At 48.0% G+C, this 21,065-nt stretch overlaps 1 protein-coding gene across 2 annotated transcripts in view; it reads left to right on the top strand.

Annotated features, from left to right (window-relative positions):
* Nucleotides 1-21,065, top strand: part of HMG20A (high mobility group 20A) — a 167,347-nt gene that overhangs the window by 125,446 nt on the left and 20,836 nt on the right. For both annotated transcript variants that reach the window (XR_014184893.1, XR_014184894.1), the window contains exon 11: nucleotides 12,204-12,280. The gene's annotated coding sequence lies outside the window, so the exon portion shown is untranslated. The remainder of the gene's footprint in view (nucleotides 1-12,203; nucleotides 12,281-21,065) is intronic.

Raw genomic sequence — 21,065 nt, 5'->3', positions numbered from 1 at the left:
CAGCTACGCTCAAATGAACAGCTCGGTTTGGTGGAGAGAGGGGAAGACAGTGTGGCTGGGATGTGGTTGTTCTGGGGAGAGGCAGCATGTTGGCCCTGCATCTCCCTGGGTAAGCCTCTCTGCCTCTTCGGACATTGCTGTTCTTTCCCCTCCCTGCCTTTGCGATAGTGCTGCTCCGAGGATGGTGTTGAGAGAGAAAGGCATCGTGCTATGTGCTGTGGGTTATGGTGGAGAGATGGGGTGCCAAAATCTAGAAGGTTTAGTACTACAGTTTGGAGATGCCTGCCTGGTTAGCATCTGCCACCTCTTCTCAGGAGCTAATACCCTTCTGGGTTTGGGGAAGGAGCTCTGGGAAGCAGGCAAGCCCTAAGATGAAAGGTTTGTAGTCCCTGTAAAACACACAGGTCTCTCCAGGATTGGTCCTTGTTGGGCTTTTTTAGATCTCTGGTGCTGGGATGATCTGGTATAGCGTGGGGTGGGGGACAATTGGTGGCACTGGTACAAGCAGCCCAGCTCGGAGTCCCCATGTGCCAAAGCTCAGGCATGCAGGAGGCTGTGTCAGCTTCTCTGAAAGGCCTGGGCTTGCTGTGTGCTTCTCAGTTTACCGACGTGATGGCGGGGTGGGCAGAGCAGAAAAATCTGCTCAAATATTTCTTCCTTTCAACAGATTAAACTGTTCTTGCAGAGCTCCTGTGCATCTCCCCTCCCACTTGAAGTTATAAATACATTTTTCAGTGAGTTGGTGAAAAATTCAAGCTTTCTGTTGTAAAGACCCTATCTTCTAAGCAGACCTTGTGATATCTACATGTCGGTTGATTTAGCCTTATTGGATTGCTGTGGTTGGTAAAATGTATTGAGATGGCTCCAAGATGCTAAAGAAATATAAATGATTGCTGTTAGGCTAATTTATTACTATTTAGCAGAGAACAAATACATTTTTAAAGGGATAATGGCAAATTAAAAATCCTATTAAGCAAATTTGCTTACTTAGTAACAACTTGGGCTTAGATCCCACACTCGCTTGAATGCGTGCACAACCTTACTCAAATGTGCAGGCCCAGGGAAATCTTAAATCTCTGTGGGACCGAGAACATGGATATTAAATGTAAAATAATTAAAAACAGAAAACCCCCAGCAAATTAGTCTTTTGCTTTTGGCACTACTAGTCTCCTCCCAGCTCACTGCCTTTGCTTGGAAAATGAAAATCGATGAGGTCAGTTTTACTTCTAGTGTCAAACCAGTGACCTCAGTGCAGCGCAGGTTTTGCAGGAGTGTGTTATTGATCCCGCCTGTTCTGCAGCACTTGACACTGGCAGACAGGAACCCGTGCTGGTGTGGGGCAGCGCCTCTCTGTGCTGCTGGGTCAGGGGGCTGTGCTGGCCCTTTGGCTCTGGGGGTCACAGAATACGATGCTGTGCCCCCGGTTACACGGATTGTGTTGGCTGGATGGAGTTGGAGACCTGGCTGCCGTCTAGCCAGGGACAGCCCAAAGCAGGGTTTGCTACTAAAATGTTATTCTGAAAACTCTTGGGCTACTGGATGGACAGTCCTCCTTCTTCAGGTGTTTCTGAACTTTGATTCCATGCCTGTGCAGCAGCAACAACTCATGGGCTGTTCTGCCCTATGCAACTCCCACCTCCTCTGTGGAGGAACTACAAATGTCCAGTCAGGTTCCAAGAACTAGTAGAAACCAGTCTTGCTTTTCTTCAAGTTCTAGTTTGTGTTGTAAATCTTTCTGCGCTCCTGGGTCAGAGACTGGCTTTTTTTATTTTGTGGGCTATGGTTTTGCACGTGTTCCAGTACAGATAAAGGGATTCCCTCTTATCAGTATGGCTTGAAAATTCACTTGCGTGCAGGGTGGTTCTTTGTGTGGGGTGTCATGGAGGCGGCCCTGGCTGCAAAGGACAAGCATGGGTGAGGTATCTTGTGTAAGGGAGAAGCACCAGAAGTCATCCATTGTGCTTCCACATGAGTCTGCAGGTGTGAGCAGTGCAAAGTGAGAAGGGAGCCTTGGTTCATCAGCTGAAATACTGCTGGGGTCAGTAACCCTTAAAAAGTGAGCACACACTGATGTGTTTTGAGCAGGGATGTGTGCCTGTGGTGGTTTGTTTTGAAGATGGCTTGAGAGGGTCCTACGTGGCTCCCTTAGTTACACTGACAGAGCTGTTCATGAGGCTTCGCTCAGTGTTTCATCACTGAAATGGTCTGGCTGTAAAACACAGCTCCCATAGCTGTACCAGCACGGCAGAGGTGTGCAAGCACGTCGTGAGCTGTATTGCGAGGGCAGGAATGAGCTGCTGGAGGGGCTGGAATGAAAAAACAGTGGTTATGTGGGGAATTTTAGCAGGCTTTGCATGGCCAAAAGTGGTATGCCCTGAGATTTCTACTCCATGGCTGCTAAGAGCTGATATCTGCTGAGATGCAGGTTTTAGGTGAGCTCTGGCCTAAAACCAAAATGTGTAGAGCATCCTTACTTCCATCGCTTGGAAAATGAAATCATGGTGGCAGTGTGAATAAACTCTCGCTCCAAACAGCCGCTCAGCGCAGGGCTGGGCTCTCTCGTGGTCTTTGCTCTTCTCCACACAAGCCCCATCCCTCGCAGGTCTTGGTGCTCGCTGGAGCCTTCCCTCTCCTGGTCTGCTCGCATCTGGCAGCCGGGGTGACAGTCTGCGGCCACGTCTGCCCTGCCCACGCAGCGTGTGGGGGCCGGTCCCCTCAGACCAGTTGTTACAAGCTCTTCATTAGCAGTTGACTTGATGAGGAAGGGCTGCAGGGAGGCTGGAGGCAATTCTTGCTCCAGGCACCCACTGGTTTGTGCCTGCTCTGTCCATAGTTCAGATTTTGAGATGTTAGTGAGTCCTGTGCCTGTTCTTGTTGGAAATGACATGTGCTGTAATTCCTGTAGCAAAAAATATACTTGTGAACGTGTTCCTTGGGAAAAGTGGTGAGTTCAGATGGTGGCTTTCAAAAATCCTTCCTCTCTATTTGTACGATAACTTCTATTTATGTGAAAGTACAGCTTCTGTGAGCACCCTGAATTTGAGCCGAGTTGGGATTTTTTCAGCCCGGAGATGAAGTTTTGACGGTCAAAACACTTTGTTTTGGATGTATGAAGCAATTTGAAATTACTTTTTTACTAGACTTCCATGAAACTGATCCTCTCTCTTGGATACAACGTACTTTAGACTGAGAGCTGAATGCTTTGATACAGAAAACATATCTTTCGGTTGGGGCCAGCGTAAAGCACTTCTGGGAGGGGAACTGGGCTCATTCAGCACTTGAGAATTCATACAGCTGTGCCTGCATCTCTCTTAGGTGCCAACCGGTCACTGCCTTCCAATTCAACAGCAGTGGCCATCCAGGCAAGGAAAACCACATGAAGTGACCCACTGTGGAGTACTAATAACTACTGAAAAAGGGGGGCATTGGCCTCAGCTTCCACAATGTGATTTTTACCTAACTGCATGGGTGCTGGGTGGACTCTCTCAGCCATGGTCTGACTGTACCTTAAACTGCAGTGCACTGTGATTGAATTTGATAAAAATCAAACTCGGAGATATTTTGATGCGAAAGTAACACCTTCCTACGAAAAGAGACCCCTCTTTCTATTATTAGTCTGCAAGGGCGCTATCGCAAGCTTCTGTGTGACTCGCAGTATGCTTTTGGACCCACTGAGCAAATATTCTTCTAAATGGGCTTTTGTTTTTCTACCACAGGCAGGTGTTGGCCTCAGTTTGCAGGAGAGCAAAGAGAACCTGTGGGAAAGGCAGGAGCCTGTTGGCGGGGCGGGTTGTTCTCCGGGATGCCGGAGCAGGGTGGATGTGAGTCATGCCTTGCCCTTGTCATTCCCTTGTTTCCTGAGCCGCACTCGCTCATCTTTCTGAGCGCAGGATGTGGCTGGCTTTATTTGGAATGTTACAAGCATCCCTGTCTGAGTTAATTGACCAAGACAAATTTTGTTAAAACCCCTTGACATTAATAATGAGAAATAAGAGCTGGGAGGTAAAACACATGCTCTCTAGACATGTATTAGGAGCACCCCCACCCTTCCAGACTCCTCCTGAGGTGGTAATGGCAGAGAGCTTAGGTCAGTTAGTTTTAAAATTAACTTCTAGTCCTCAAGGCAGCCTTTAAATAGAGGATTTGAGCTGTGACTATCACTAGTCTTTTTAGGCTGTATAATGGTGTGAGTTAAGGAGGGGTGGAGGAGCAAAGACCCAGAGAAATCCATAACTGTTGGTGACTGGTCTCATGATGGGCAGATCCTTCATCGCAAACCCCCAGGCCCTGCAGGCTGAGCTGGGGTATGGTGCACTAGTTGGCACCAGGAGTGGGGGATATTCCTTTCCTCCAAGGGACAGTTGCCGTGTGCACTCAGGCTGCCCTTTGCAGCCCTAATCTGTCAAGGCCTCGTCACCTTCCCTTTGCTGTCAGTGGGGAGAGGTCTCCAACAGGACTGTGGCTGCTCTGGTGTGAATCACATAAGATAGTTATCCCTGTTCTCTGCTTCCAGACCCAAACAGAAATTAGTGATGAAAAGATGCTCTTGAGGGCATCAGGACAGCAGACAAAGGAATATCTTCATTTGCTTCTGGAAACAGGTAGAAGCTTGGCACTTGGGATGGCTCCTGTCCAGAGTCCCGGTGCTGTCCTGGTCTCTCTGGGGACACTGTCCTCCCTTATCTTTCCCTGGTGATGTGGGCCATGCGGGTGATCCATCAGCCCACATCTTTTCTGAAGTGGCAGGACTGCAGCCGTACATCTCTGATCGATACCGCCCAACCTTGACATGGAATCAGTCACTCATAGCCAGCTCATTACTGCTGGCTAACCGTTTGCCTGCAGCAGCCCCTTAATAGCCTTTCCCGGCTGCCGCCAAGTCACAACAGGAGTGTTTAGCGGTCTTATTTACATGCAGCATTTCACCAGTCCCTCCTTCCCCTTGCTCACAGCTTGCCATCTGCTCCACAGCCTCGGAGGAGATGGAGATTGTGAAGTGGGGACAGGAGCATCGTGCCTGTGCGTTGTCTCTATGGTGACTGAGTGCCCTTCCTTGTGATGGCTGGGGGGGCTGGTCTCAGGTCTGCCCGTTTTAGGCCTTGTCTGCAAAAAACCTTTCTTTTTTCCAAAAGATTTTTGGCATTGTGCTTTGCTTTTATTCTGTCTTGGAAGCTGGTTTTAGTTACAGTGATTTTAATCTACTGTGTGTTTCAGTCTTCTCATCTCTATGTTTACGCTCTCCAAGGGATGGGGAAGGCTCAGGATGCTCTTCCTAGAGAGCAGCTTTAAAATGGCAATTTATTATTTATAAATTAGTGGATGGATGAGGTCTGGGAATGAAGCTCCTGCGAGTCTATTAGCAGGGCAGGTTGTGGCCTGTGTCACTGCAAAGATGCTTTCCTTTATATCAGCAGCAAACTCTTAGACTTCGCTCCTGACCTTGGTCATGAGCCAATAATGATCTCTGAAGGAAGAAATACACTGACACATGCACATTGGGGGATATTTGGTACATCTGCTAGCATGCCATTGATTTACATGAGCAAACTCAGAGTACGGGATTTTTTTCAAATGGCTTTTACTTAAACTGAAGTTTCAACCTCGACCTCTGATTTTCACAAGAAGAAATGATTTCATACATGGGAGTGAAGATGCAGATGATGGTGAGAAACAATGTGTGTGCAGGCAGTGGGGTTGGAGAAGCGTCTCCCCTGGGTGGGAAGGATGTACAGAACTGAATGCTGGAGAATGGCAAAAGGCATTGAAAATGAGGGGAGGTGGCATTTGAGACAAGTGATGTTGGTTATGTGGCCCTACCCGGGACCCCTCCCCCTCTTGCTGAGGTGACCATTCCCTCCCTCCTCAAGCACAGTGTTATGACAGAAAACCCAGGCAGAGCAGCATCTGTATGTTTGCTGCTTTGCTGACTGTTGTGGTACCTGTGATGCTCAGCCGTGGTATAGGACAAGCTCTGGCACTGCAGATGCACAGAACCAGGATGCAGCCCTGCCCTCAAACTCCTGACATCAGGACTGACAGTCAAACTAGTGTATGTGCCATCCCTGCTGAATAAAGGGGATGTTTTTATGAATCATAACTAGTTCACTAATTTACTTCAAGTGATTATCTTGTTTCTTTTCTAATTATGGGCAATATTAAAATACATAGACTCTATTCTTAGATGTCTGGGGAGAAACCAGCAGTACTGTAGAATGAATTGTGTTGAAGTTATCTTTCCTCTGATGTGGAAGATGGGAAGGCTTCCTCCAGGAAGCTTGCAGGCAAGGAGTGTTTTCCAATCTTGTGTCTAGAATCACTGTCTCAGGGCCTCAGTTTCTTTTCAGTGGTGTAGAATAAATGGGTGCTTTAATTTCCTTATTGCAGAACAAGCAGTGTTCTGAGTATTGAGGTGTCCACTGCTTTTAATGCCAGGGAGGAAAAGGCCCTTTGCCTTGAGCTTGGTGGAGATTTGAAATTGAAGAAGGCTGGCAGCTAAATGTTTTCCTTGTTATCAGGGTCTGTGGTCAAGCAGCTGGCAGATTCTGCAAGCTTGACCCCCATAAAGGATCAGGAGGAGATACCCAAAGGCTTTTTGTCCTTTCTGGTGTGAGATGGTCCTTGCCATCAGCACATCTGCACGACATTCTGTGTGCCCACCATGGACAAGAGGTACCCGACTCAGAGCACTGAGCTTTTCATGCCCATTCCTTTCCATCTGGAGGTGGACACAGTTTTTCCAGGGAAAGCTGGATCTCTTGGCATGTTTGACAGAGCACTGCCCGCCTCTCGAGATGGGCTAAACCTTACTGCTTGTCTTAGTACTGAGACCAGGCTTGTGGAGGTGCAGAGCATGTGTTGCCCCAGCTATGTCTGCAGCCTGCCTCGGCAGAGCCTGTGAAGTTATTAATGCTCCCACCAAGGGAGAGGCCACAGTGTGGAGCTGCACTGTGTTATCTTACAGGATTACAGAGGGGGATTATGGAGGAGAGAGTCTGAATGCTGAAATCGTGGGAGCACTTCAGTCATCATCTGTGCTTCCCGACCTGGCAGCCGCTGAAGGATGAGGCACAGTTGTAGGACATCAGACTCAGTGCCGTGTGCCTGCCTTGGGTCGCTTAGAATCCTAGAATCTCTTCTGATGCTTGTCTTCCATGGCTCTTCCAGTTCATCTGGGGCTCGGTCCTCACATCAGTTGCTAATGAATGAGAGTTTTGAGTTTCAGGGTAAGATCCGTAGGCCTCTGTTTCTCCTCTTGATTCCAAGAGCTGAATATATGGTTTCACAAGGGAGGACTTTGTGCTAGGTTCTCCTATGTACAAATGCAGCTCCAGAGGCTTGGAGGACAAAGGCAGCTTGAAATGGCTTTGCAAACCAACTTTTATGCAGCAAAAGCTGCCTGCAAAACACGCAAAGTTATTTGTTGTAAGCGTTTATTTCAAAAAAGTTTTCTTCCTCTCCTCTATGTTGGAATTAGACAGCAGATTAATTTTCTTTTATGTGGGATAAGTTGGAGCTTCTCTGTGGGGTGAAGTAAAAGCAGATCATCTCAACTTGTTGCATAATTTCCTGGATTTTGTTTCCCTTGGAAAATTTGTTAGGGAAATAAACCCTCCTCTTTGGCTGGCTGGATGGCATGAAAATCAGAGAACTGGGCTGGGTGAAGAGAAGGCTGGGCTACCAAGTTGTCTTGTTTGGTATGTTCTGGGAATTCCAACAACCTGGTTGGCAGGCATGCAGTAGTTGAAGGAGATGGGCATATATATATGTATATGTATATATATGTGTGTGTGTGTGTATATATATATATATATATTTTTTTTTTTTTTTAAGTTATTCCAGAGTCAGAAATTGAAAGAACAAGTTGTTAGGCCTGTTGTGTTTGTGGTCCCGGCAGCTGGGATGGTACATCCTACCTGCATGCTGGGTGTTCTGGAGTGAGTAGGGCTACACCAGCACGGGTAACAGCACTGGGGTGTAGCGTTTGTCCTCTGAGGCTGGGAAGGCGTGTGCAGCCCCGGCAGCGCAGGGTGATACATGTCATCGAGGTCTGAGCAGCTGTCTAGTCCATCTCCTTCTCAGCCAGACCTCAGCCCACTCTGCTGCAGTAATCCAGATGCAATCAATCTAGCACTTTCAAATATTTATGAATCATTGATGCTTTTTTTTTTTTTTTGAAGCTTGAAGTTGTAGCTTTCATGGAATTTGGTTTTATTAGCTGGAAAGTCAATATTTTTCACTGTGCTGTATCTGAGCTGCATTAATTCCAGCCCAGGCAGCAGCAATAACAGCACTGCAGTGCTAATGGCGCTCTGCTTGCAGTGGCTGGTGTTCTGGTAGTCTGGGGTGAGCTTGGAGCATGTGGAGAAACCTTAGAGAGATGATAATAAAGCAGTACAGCTCATGGTGAAAATTGGCAGAGGCAGATGAAGAAAAGGCCTATGGCAATGTTTGGGAATCTGCAAGATGAAGCGTTGAGCCTGCCTTTCTTGGGAAGTCATCTCTTCCTGTACATCCAAACAGGGTGGACTGCTTTTTACCACAACTCCTCATTGAACTGTCTTACAAGAATAAGGCACCTTCAGTAGAGTGAATCAGAACCTCATGGGACCAGACCTTTTTTCTTTTTACCTGATGCAAATAGGAGATTGATAGGTGAGCAAAGTTGCCCTTGTCTTTACAGATGGGGGAGCTAAGCCGTCAGGGAATTGTGTGAGCTCAGCAGAGGGACAAACGCGCTCTCTTTTCTGTCACTTCATGCCATGATAGTCATTGCTTGCATTGGAGAGCCCAGGTCTCCCTTTTATGTCTGTAATACCTTTCCTGTTCCAAATAATACCCAATCCTGTTCCAAATGAACCAAACAACTGTCTGCTGTGTGTGGGTGAGATCAGCCCTTGTGAGGCACAGTGGTGCTCTGCGATGATCAAAAGTCCCAAGCCCAGCTCTCCCTCCTGGAAGGCAGCCTTAGCTCTGCTGCTCAGGCTACAGGGACATGAGGGCCAGGGCCTTGGCTTGGATTTCTCCTGGATTTCTGCATCAGGGGACCAGCCTGGTGCAGTTGTGGTAAGGGGATCACAGAGCACTCGGGGATGCAGAGCATGTTTCAGCTAGAGCTCCTTGCACGCTGCAGGACTGTCATATTGCTGCGGTCTAGCTGAGAGGTGATGAAAGGCATGAATAACTGTGGCTGTGGTACTGTTCTCAGGCTGGGATGAGCTGAGATCCTGGCATTAATAGTGTGGATCACAGGTGCTCTGATATGGTAGCTTAAAGGCAGCAAGGGATGCAAGGAAGCGTAAGCTAAGAACTGAACTGACTGTGCCAGTCGCACCATTCACCCCTGGCTTCCGGTACTCAAAGTGCGATTTTTTTTGTGGTGAATTTATATGGCCTGTAACTTCCATTCATCTCCCAGTGTGGTCCCTTAGCTGTGAGCTGATCTTGTCTAAGTTCTAGGACACCTTTGTGGCACTGGCATCCACGTGAATGACAGAAGCGATGACAATCCCATTTTAAATTTCACAGGCTTTTTGGCAGTGTTAAGTGTGCAGTAATGATGCCCGAGCTCTCCTGAAGGAGGAAATGCGATGGCAGGATGCGGGGCCTCACCTGACTGCTCCAAGGTTGTCAGGTGCTGTGAAAGCTCTTAGACTGGAGGAGTGTGTACAGATGTACATGTGTAGCCCATCCTTGAGGAGAGAAACGGCAATAAGTACTGGTGAGAGAGATGGCAGATCCTCCCAGATTTATGCTGATTGTGGAGGTGCTAATGCCTTGCTTTTATGGCTTGATCTTGCTCCTGCCTTTTGTGGTGGCTAATAAATACAAGCCAGTTCATCTTCTGCTTTGGCTCTTCCTGTGACCTTTCTTTAAATTTGTGCAGGTTCCTGATGCATAGATTGTCTTGCCCCTCACCATGAACATACCTGCCCTGGGATGACTTCAAGTCTCACTATAATTTCTGCTGCAATGCTTTATTTCAGACTTCATTCTGGAGGGATAAGACTGCATTCAATCATGCTCCACAGGGTGCTAAAAGCCCGTGGTCTGGGTGATGCTCTGTGTAATCTGCCTTGTCAATACCCATCGCTCACATCCGCAGCAGTGAAGAAGGTTTTGCCAGCTGACTGGGTGCTGCTGAACCTGAAACGCGATGCTGACTTTCCTTCCCTAGCCTGGCTCTCCTGCTTTCATCTCAAACATTTGCTTCCCCTTCTGGGTTCTTGGAGCATGTGGCAAAAACATACTGTATTAACCCGCAGGAGATGTGCACGTGGGGAGCACAATGCAAGGATTCCTTCATTACATGCAAGGGAAGCCTCTTCCTACAAAGGCAGCAGTGGGGGGCATGGCTGTTTAGTCCTCTGCCTTAGCTGTTGGATCATGTTCCCATTAGTCACCTCCACAGGAGCCAAATCAATCCATTGCTACTTTGCAGTCTTCCCTGCAATTGGCTGCCAAAAGCAACTCTTTTAAGTAAATGTCACTTATTTGGAAAATTTGCTTTCTAATTCTGGCAGGGAATGAACTTACCTGGAGCATCAGAGTCTCCAGGGCTGCAAGGTGGGTTCCCTACCAGCTCACACTAAGATAAACCACATGCATGGTCAGAGGGGAAAGCCCAAAATCATGTGGAGAATGGCTGCGTCTCTTCCCTGCAGGCTGGAAATGTAGCTTGTTGCAGGGGCTTGGCCATGGCTTTCCATAAAAAGTGCCATGTCTGGATATGCTGGCTTGTTTTTTTTTCAGGGCATCTGTGCTTTGTTTGCTTTCAGTGGCAAACTCAACTGGAGATGGGAAGTCCTTGTCTTGCAGAGACTACAGGTTGAAAGGTGTAGCAGGGGAAGAGGAAGATCACTTGACAGTAGAATCAGGTGCAGCTGGTTATGGGAAGGGCTTGAGAAGGCAGTTGGGATGACTTTATGAAACATGTATGGTGTGCACAGCGGTCACATCTAGTATGTGCTTGGCTGTCATCATTAGCATGATGTGCTGCTGGCACAGGAACACCTTCCCTGCTGAAAGTGCTTCTCAGAAGAGACAGCGAATGTGCCAGTTGCAACGAGGTGACAGTGATGCAACAGATAAAGAGCAGCCTGGCAGTGGGAATTCATGTTTTCTGATCCTGTTCAGGACCCTTTTGAGCTTGATATTTGCAAGCTGCTTGGGAAGCGATGCCCTGAGTACATGCCTGCCCAACACAACGTACTGCTAGTCTGCCTTGGACCCTAGACACTACTGTCATCAGGTCAAGAACAAGAGGCCCCAGGTCCCTTGCAGCATCAGTAGCCCTTGACATGCAAGAGTAGTGAAGCAATAGTCCTTGAAAATTTGTTCTTTGTATTCCAACATTTGTTCCTGGACAGTTGATTATTCCTGTCTGAGAGAAAAACCTAGTGATTTCTGAAGATATCAAAATCTTCTAATCCTGTCTTCTGAAAGTACCTGCAGTTCTTTCCATCCTCATGCTACCTGCAAATTTAATAAGTTTCCTTTTTGTTCCATCATGCAGGTCAGTAGTGAAAGCCCTGAAGAGACCTGGCATGTGACATACTCCTGCAAAACCCTGTTTGTCAACATGGTTTTCCTTTGTAGTAGAGGACACCACTGGTATCTGCTTTCTGCATATGGCTACTTGACCAATTTTATACCTGCCCTGTCATAGTTTCTCTTAATACTATATTCCCCTTGCTTATGGGAATGGCAGGCAAGACAGTGTGAGAAGCATCACTGAAGCGGAGATGTCTGACAGGCAGTGCTCTCTGCCGAAAGCCTGTTACGCGGTTCCAGGAGGAAGATAGATTGGCTTGATGTGATTTGCTCTTGACAAATCCATATTGGCTGCAACTCATCTCCTTGTTACCTCATTGATTTTTGGAGGGCTTGGAATTGGGTCCTTGGGGAACAGGGCAGTGCGTGGGAAGGTACAGGAGTTTCCTCTCTGCAGTGTGTACATTGTGGTGTTGGCTGTTGCCACTGAAGTGTCTCTCTCCTGGTTCCAAAGTTGGTTCAGTGGCACGGAGGTAGCAATGGGGCAGCTGACTGTGTGCCTGCGGTGTTTTATCACACCCTAGTGGCCCAATGCCATGGATGTGGTGCTGCTACAGCTTTTCATTCTTCCTTTGGAAGCTTTTGTCCTGTGATCCAGTGGCCTGGAGTTCACTGCCCCTTTACTCACAAGATGCCTTGTTTTCTCCTTGCAGGCACCGACAGCATTTGAGCCCAAGTCTTCCCACCATCCACAGCCCTTGGGATGTTGACCAGCTGCACCGAGTGGATGGTGAGCTTGTTTGTGCTTCTGTAGCATCAATTCTTTTCTCCTGTGTTAAAAAGGATGATGCTTTCCCCCCCTCTCATTAAAAGGCTTGGCTAGGGAAAGGCAGGATGAGATGCTCCCATCAAAGATGTGAGTCACTTTCTGGCACTGTAATGGCAATGCCAGCAAAAATGGCCTTTTGGAGTCAGCACCAGTTCCTGCCTGCTAGGAGGAAGGTTTGGCTAAGATAGGTCATTTAATTACTCCTCTGTGGCTGATGTGGGATTTTTAGTGTCCAGCATCTTCACTGATGGGTGTTGGGGTCGGCAACTGGCTAAGGGTACAACATGCAGACCCCAAAGCTGGGACAGAGAAAACTTGTCACACACTTCCCACACGTGTGCTGTGGGTTTGAGGCCAGACTGGTCTGTGGCTTGAGCCTGTTCCCTCGTGCCTTGGAGGAAATGGGAGGTTACCACCGTCCTGAAGATGACTATCATGTTGTGGGTGCAAGATGAGCTGCTCTGACTCACCAATAGACGCAGATATTTTGGCACAAGCTCCTTGGTGCCTGTTTCTCTTTTAGAGCTCCCTGAGGTGTGTGCGTGGCGGGGGTGATGCAAGATTGTTCTTTGCAGTTTTTGGGCTATGAGCACCTAAGGAAGCACTCATGGCTCAGTTGTGAAACCACTTTTGCACCCTCAATAATCAAGTCTGAAGTCGTAGGGCTGTTAATGCGTTAGTGCTAGCACTGAGCTGCCCCATGGGATTGCTACACGGATGGAAACCTTCATCCTTCTTGTGAGGTGAAGCAGGGGATTGTACAGCAAACTGTGCCCAGGTCTCCTGGCTACTGGTCCTGTTCCCATCCTGCTAGAGGTTATCTGTGATACTGAGAGTCACTTTCTCCATAGGCAGATGTCTGGTTGCTTGTATTTGGGCCTGCAAGAAGCAGAAAGCTATTCTTGGGCCTTTAAAATCCAGAAATAACTGGTGCTGTGAAAAGTCTGCTTCAAATTCCCATCAACCTACCAGAAGAAAACTGCTGAGTTTGTGCTCTTTCCCGTATGGAAACAGCGAGCATGTTTTCTGCCTGCAGATGTTCAGGAAGTCAATGTTGCTGCGATCTCATGTTGTCTTCCTTGCAGAGCTTTTATCTCACCTTTGTCTCGTGTAAGGGATGTAGCTGAATTCTGATTTCCTATTAATGGGGCTCTTGCGCCCTTGCCCTCACCTTCTTCCTCCTCTTGCTTTGATCACGATAGCTCTAAATATCCATTTACAAAGTGTTTGAGTAGCATCTGGAGTGGATGAAGAAGAATATATTTGAACCCAAAAGTTAAATGCAGGTTTTTCTCAGCAGTCTGCTTGTTCACAACAAGTGTCTGTCAAAACACTTGAATGGTGCTGGGTGAGATTGCCATGGAGGGGGTCTGCTGAAGGGTTGAGGGTCTGAACCTGGTGCTGGCTCAGGACTGTTCTGGGGAGAAGCTGGAGGGGATGGGGACACTTGCAGTGACACTCATGGGAGCGGATGAGTAGTACTTGGTGGTGACTGTGCCATACTCATCATGTGGCTGTGCTTTACCAAGCTGGGCTTCTCCAGGTCACAGAGCAGCATAGCACAAATGCACAAAGCTAGCTTTGTCATCAGGGTTTTGATAGTAGGAGGTGTGCTGAGTGGCAATGGGGCCTGCCTTTGAGTGGTGGGAGTGACTGGATCCAGGGACATGGAGGCAGCAGAACAGAGGAGAAGGTTATTCCCTCTGTTCTTTAGAGCCTCAGAAATGCAGCTGAATCTGGGACAAAACAACTGAGCTGGCCTTGCTCAGTTGATGTTGTTTCCTACCCATATCTCTGATAAGAAGCAAATCATGCTCTTGAGTCAGGTGGAAACTCAAGGTACTGGGTCTCTCCACTGTCTCCACGTAGGTAGCACTGTTTTTTCAGATTTCCTCAGAGATTACAGTAGACTTGCTCTGCAGTGGTGCTCAAAAGAAATGTCAGCAGCTTCAGGGTCACTATCCTGCTTCCTGCTATCCACTATGAGGTAAAACAGCCTCTGGATGCTCTGTTCCTGGGCTTGCTCTGCTGACACTCTCATTCTTTCCCTCTCCTCCTCAGCCACCGGAGGGCAGGCAGGAATCCCACAATTACCGGCCACAGGGAAGGAAAGCACTGGAATAATTAAAGAGCAATTAATGTTTGCACTGCTAGATCTGTGGTGGCATTGCTCTTTCCAGTCGCATTTTCTGCCTGTGGCCTCCTCACCACCTGGTTCACTTTGTGGGTTTTCCTTTATCAGTTACTTTTTATTTTCACTTGAGCTGGCCATGACAGCTGAAGTAGAAGTTGAGATTAAGTTGCAGCTGAGATCTGCTTTGCTGGGAAAATTGCGGAGTTGGCTGTCATGTATTAGCTGCCAGGAGGAACAAAGCCTTTTAGTGGGCTGTGATCAGACAGAAACCTTTGCTTTCCAGGGCTGGAAATGCTGCTGTGGGGAAAAGTGCTCCCAGGCTCCTGGCTGCACTGGTGTGACCAATACCACTTCAATTATGGAGCTGCTTGATCCAACCCAAACAGTACAATTGGTCTGTATTGACCTCATTGGTGAACTGGAGCTTCTGGCCTAGCCCAGTCAAGTTGTCAGCACCAATGGGCGCTCAGGCAGCAAATGGAGAAGAGCAAAGTCCGCTCCCACTGATGCATTTAGTCTGGTGTGGATCCTAGGTGTAGTAGAGAGAGGAACTGCAGCTTTGAGATATATCTCAGCTTTTTTAATTGTTTAGGTGAACTCAATTTCTGTAATTGCTTCCTCCAGGAAGCTCCCTGGCTGTGCCTGTTGTGCATGTCGCAGATGCATCATCTGAGGATCCAGATGCAACAGTTGTGAGTTGGGAGGCAAACCAGGCCAGGGCAGCAGCTGTCATGGAGGGAGGGAAAGGGCACTGGCAAATGTACATGGAGTAGGACTGGTCTGAGTGCACGGACTCCATACCAAGTTAAAATAACTGACACATGGTGGCTGTTTCTTTCAAGATATTAAAAATATCCTAGATTCTCCATGAGTCTGAGAGTTGCAACTGCAGTTGCCTAGCACAAGTGTGGATGACTGTCCTCCCTCAGAGCCCTGGTGGGAGCTGTAATACTTGCACCAAGTCGATATTTTAGGAACCCTTACAGCATAAATTGCTTTAATCTTTATTTTGGCAGCTGAGCTGACCCAGCAGGGCTGTAAAACAGCGGTTCAGGGTGACCTGCTCCTTCCAGCGACTGAGCATGAACTGACCTCATTCATTGCGCTCCTGTGGGGCACAAGGTTCAGCCCATGAGGTTGCCTGTATGTGACTGAGGCTAAATATTTTGAGCAGACTGCTGTATTTTCCAGAGAGTCCTCCAGAGGTGAGAGCTTCCCCCATCCCAGGGTGGAAGGACCTTGCGCTCAGGTTGGGGAAGGCATCCCACTCCCTGCATCTCTGGAGCTCGCTGGGCTGCAGTGTCGCCCTGCCATCATGCCACCACACTGGGTTTATATTGCTGCTGCTGTATAACAGAAGCAGACAATGGCACAGCGATGCTGTACCCTTGCTCTGCCCTTCACGCACGTCTTGTCGCTGCAGCCTGTTGCTGGGTGCCACTGGCATCCTCTCCCTCCAAGCCCTGGCTGGTGGAAGATGGGTTTCCATCCTGCACCTCCAGGCTGTCGCTTCCTTGAGTTACTCTGGGAGAAATTCAGCAAGGAGGTCTGCTGTTGCTGGAAGGACTGCTGTTTTCAGGGCTGTAATCTGCCCCCTCCACCTGTTCTGTGCTCTGTGTGTCACAGGCACAGCCTTACTCACCATGCACTTCCAAATCCAGGACACACGTGGCAGAAATGCTGCACAGCTTAGCAGGGGCCAAGGTGATCTCTAAAAGCATCTGTGTCTTGTTGAGATAGCGCTTATCTATTGGGAGGGAGCGAAGGAGTGAGCAGGCCTCACCTCCAGAGTGCAAATGAGACTAAAACCTCATGCCTGAATCTCTCAGCTGATCTATCAGATCTGCCTCCACCTACAAAAACATGAAAAAATCAGTAAATATGATAGTGAGGTGCTAGAAGATGCTTGGCTGAAAGGTGATTGTGCTAACAGAGAGAAGTCAGAGGGTAATGTGGTACTTGCAGCCACAAAGTATGCTGTAAATCGGGTCCTGTGTGATGCTGAGCTACTGTCACAACATATGGCAGCCAGTGTGGGCTGTAAAGTCTGGGCCCCTCAGCGGGTGCCTGCTGCCAACCAAAATGGCTCGAGGGATCTGCTCTGACTACCCCTCTTCCTGCTATACTCCTGCCCTGAGCCTCTATTTCCTGCTTGTAGCCTTTGCAAAGCAGCCACATCCTTCTCTTAGAAGAATTTGGAAAGCTGTAAACCCAAATGTTTTGTGTAAACCTTCATGTCAACAGCATGTTAATGTGTTGGAGATGTTGCAGATGCTTCCTGCCTTCCTCTGTTGTTTGCTCCCTACTGAAAGGGGTCAGGGGGGCTGAAGAGCAGCAGTCCCCAGAGTTCATGTCCAAGCTGAAAGTCCTAAAACAAGGGCCAATGAATGTTTGTTTAAAATTTCCTTCCATCTAATTTCCACAGATGCTAGTGAGATAACAACATTTTTTGCAGGGTTACTCAGCAACGAAAAAATATTTGGGTCAAGTTGAGCTGTTTACATTCGTCTTGGTTTATCCATCTTGTAGGGAATGAAACAAGTTTCTTGTTAAGTTTTTTTTTTTTTTCCCTTCATTTTATTTTTGTCTTGGTGCTTTATATAAAAAGTCTTCCATGTGAATCATGGGTATTATGATTCCAGTCATGATGAAGGCCTTGTGACATCTCTTTGCTGTGGTGGTGCATAAGGGATGAATAAGCTGGGTTCAGTGCAGTTAGACCCAGCCTGGTGTCTGTCTCCTGCACTTCCTTGGCCTTCTGGTTTTGAATGGAGTGGCCCCAGTTTGTGAACTGGTGATGGTAATAGGAGCGAATTTAAACTCTTGTCTTCTAATGAGATACCCAGTGGTCCAGGGTTTCACATGCAATTCTCTGGTGTGAAAATGCTCCCAAGGGAACAGACCTGTTCTTTACACTTGTATTATATTTTCATGAACTCTTCACTTTCTGATTCTAAGTGAAAGGTGCAAATAACAAAATGTCTTTCAAAAGTCAGTTTCTGCTTTTTGTGTGAACACAAAGTCCTCATAAAGAGACTTACTGAAAGATTGGTTATGCTGGCCCTGGTCTTGTGGAAAGCTTAGTGTTGTGTATGGGCATTAATCTATCCTAAAAAAACCCCACTAATTGATTGAAGATAGTTCCGTACCTTTAGAGGAATGTCCCATGCCTATCCCAATATATTGGTGCCTCTGATTTTGTGCTCTATGTCCTGGGGCTCTGTTGGTCTTGTTGCATTAAAATTATGGAGGCTGGAAAGCTAGAAATGATCAGCCATTGCCTGAGGAGACCCATCTTGTGTGTCAGCCCTCTGTGCTCACCAGCCAGGGGATGCTGTCTCCCTTCAGGCCTCCTTGGAAATGCTGCCATTTGAAAAGGCTGGAGAAAAAGACCCGAAGGAATGGACCGGAGACAGATGATGCTGCACCAGCTCCGAGGAAACGCCCAGGCTGGCTGAATAACCTGAAAGCCTGATCTGTCATTAAAGTGAAGGCTGTTCTCCTGGTACCCAGGGGCCTGCCCCATGTGCAGAGCACAGGTGTTGCCGCAGGGCTCTGGGCAAGGTGCGGATGCTGCTTCCAGGAATACCTGGGGCTGCCGTGGGAGACAAGAAGCGTGTCGCAAGCACATGAATGGAAAGTAGGTCAGCAGTGGGGAGCAGGTCTCCGTGGGCATTAGTGTGCTTGTGTATGTCTGGCAAACTCAGGGAATCAAGAAATAGAATAAAAACAGCCTTTTTTTTTCCTTCCCAATGTGTGCTGTGGAGGGAAGAAGGGGTCTTCAGGGACAGCAGGACAGATCCTTCTCTGCTGCAAATCTTTGTAGCTCCTCCATTGATTTAGTTGGCGCTTCACTGATTAATACCAGTTGAGAATCCAGGCCGGAGTGTTTTGTATGCTTGTAAATAATTGAAGACCACGTGAATACAATGACATAAGGGGGGATGGGCACAAAACAGAGACTCTGAAAAATTTTAGGGTTTTTGCAATGAGGCTTTTATGTGGAAACACATTGGCATCTTGGCTGCCAGGCGCTATTGTCGAGTGTGAGGTTTTTCCATCGTAGTTATAAGGACTAGAGCGGGAGAGCTGTTGAAACTGCAAAAAATGGCAAGTACATGTCAGATGGGGAGAGAGAGACTGCTGCCAGCTGTTCCCCCCTCCCTGCTGCCTGACTAGGTTTGATAAATATGCATTATTTTTAATACTAAAAACGAGTCCTAGTTCTGGCAAGGTGCTAAACTGACAAACCTGGAGGTTAAATCCCTGGTTATCCAGGGTGAAGCGGTGGCAGCACAAGCTTCTCCCGTGCACTGAGGGACCCAATTAATACTCCACTGCTCTGGTGAAAGCCAAGACATGCCACTTGTGGCAATGGCGGTTTGTGGTGTGGACCACAGTCTCCTTTTATGCACTGGCTGCCAAATCCCTGCCTATGAAAGATGGCTTTTGATGGCAGGAGTTGGTGGGAGCTGATGTTGACTTGGCCTTTCTCCTTGGTCCGGGAACAGATCAAGGGTTCCCAAATTCACACCTCTCCTGTTTGCCCTTGCATAACGTGCCTGTGACAGCTCCAGTCACTGCTCACAGGGAGATGTGAGGTTAGAAAATCATTTGATGTTATTTAAACCTATCAGCGTGTGTGATACGAGGACAAGAAAGGAGCCAAGCCAGTGGCCCGTGAGCCGGTGGCTGCCTGCGGCAGGGAGTGGGGATGGAGGGCTGCTGGTACGCAGATGTGAGCTTCAAAGCCTGGAGCCTTCCCAGGAGCTCCCGTGGGAGGGGAGGAAGCTGCAAGGCCTGGAAATGGGCCTGCACATTACAGCCAAGATTTCTGGACCCCTGTGAGCTGGTTGCCCAGCAGAGAGGGGCTGTGTCCGTGTCGCATGTCCTCACAAACCAGGAGGAGGGAAGTGCAGACACTTGGGGGAGTAGTTACTATTCTTGGAGATTAATATCCAAGTTCCAGAAAGATTCAGGTTTGATTAGTGCCTATGGGTTGTTCTTTTTGCCCATCACAGAGTAGAAATCAATGTCCCTAATTTCTTGTCCACCTCCTGAGCCGGGACTGAGGCAGAGCAGCTCCCGCTGCTGCTCTTTGCCCACTTGCAGGAGCAGGTACCATTTTGCGTCTGGCTCCAGGTAGGCTGTGGGGCGAATTGCTTTGCTTAGCCCCTTGTGGAGGCTTTATATTCTTCTGCTCTTGGTTGCTGTCTTTAGCTTGAAATAAAAGTCACTCAGCAACAAACGACTGGTTTGTGCTGGGTGTGGGGCAAGGTAATAGTGGCTGCAGGTGCTTCCATTTCTTAGACAGTGGGCGCAGCTTAACACCATAAGCCATTTTTATCTGGGGCTTGGACTTCTCTCGCTGTGGTATTTATCAGTTAGCCATTCACTACATTGCAAATCCCTTTCTGCTGCAAGATACTTTTGTGTGCTGCCAGATCTCTGCCAGTCTCTGGTCAGGGCAGTCTGCAGAGAGCCTGCACAGACACAGGAGGGGCTCTCTGGGAATGGAGTAGCAGGGAGTGTTCAAAGTCAAGATGAAGATGTCTGAGTGACAGATACAGCCCCAGTCACCTGGATGGATGCCCTCAGGACAGTGCTGCAGTGGGAGATGGCAGGAGCAGGTGGGATGGGGCTCTGAGGGCAGCCCACAGGTGTGGTACACAGTGCTGCTGGGGGTGAGGTGGTGCTTTGTTGCAGGATTTAGGGGGAAGTGATCCCCTCCCGGCTCAGCAGAATGGGTCTGACCTGGAGCTTGTCTAAACACTCCCTGCGGGAAGAAAACTAGAACCTGTGGGGAAATGTCAAACAGCAATTGTTAGAGAACTTGATGCTGGAAAATATTTCAACCCTCACCCCACAAACTTATTCCAAAACATATATTAAAGGTTACCCAGACAACCTCAATACCTCCAGCAATGTGACCTTGAGAACCACCTAGACAGCAAGAAACTTGCAGGAGATCTCAGCTCCCGGCCATGAATGGTGCCCACAGAGTAACATGCTTTATTCCTCACCTTTATTTCACTCAGCTGTTGTTGCTACCACCTGAGACCCCACTGGCATCAGGTTTGGCTCAGAGACTTATTGCCTCTGGTGAGGGTTCTGGTGAGGCGTTTGTCGGCACTGAAATAGTTATTTCATAACCATCTACCAGGGAAACTAAATTTTAAAACAAGTCAGCCCTGTGGGGCCTCTCCTGGAAGGACTTCTGAAGCAAAAGTTGAGCTCCCTGCAAAGCATTAGTTTTTAAAATTTTTTATTTTTATTTTTTACTGCACTGAGCCCTTGTGTGCAAAGCTGCCCATTGCAGGGGCAGCTGCCTTCCTCTGGAAGGCAACACTTAGTCCCTGGGCCGGAGGGGTGCAATCTAATTTAAATACATTAAAATGGAATTCTGTAACTAAATCACTCCTATGACATTCCTCAAACTAGCAAAGACCTGACTTTTTTTCTAGGGACCAGAGCAAAAGAACAGTGTGATTTCTGTGCCTGAAATGTTAGTGTTAGGACATGGTCTTGGTGGGGAGGGAAAACAGTAGAAAAATGCTAAAATACCAATAGAATCACAACTTTCAAACCCCCCTTTGTCACTTGTGTTTCATT

The sequence above is a fragment of the Streptopelia decaocto genome, assembly GCF_964273445.1.
Source record: "Streptopelia decaocto genome assembly, chromosome: 9".
Classification (NCBI taxonomy): Eukaryota; Metazoa; Chordata; class Aves; order Columbiformes; family Columbidae; genus Streptopelia; species Streptopelia decaocto.
This window is presented reverse-complemented; position numbering and strand designations above follow the sequence as displayed.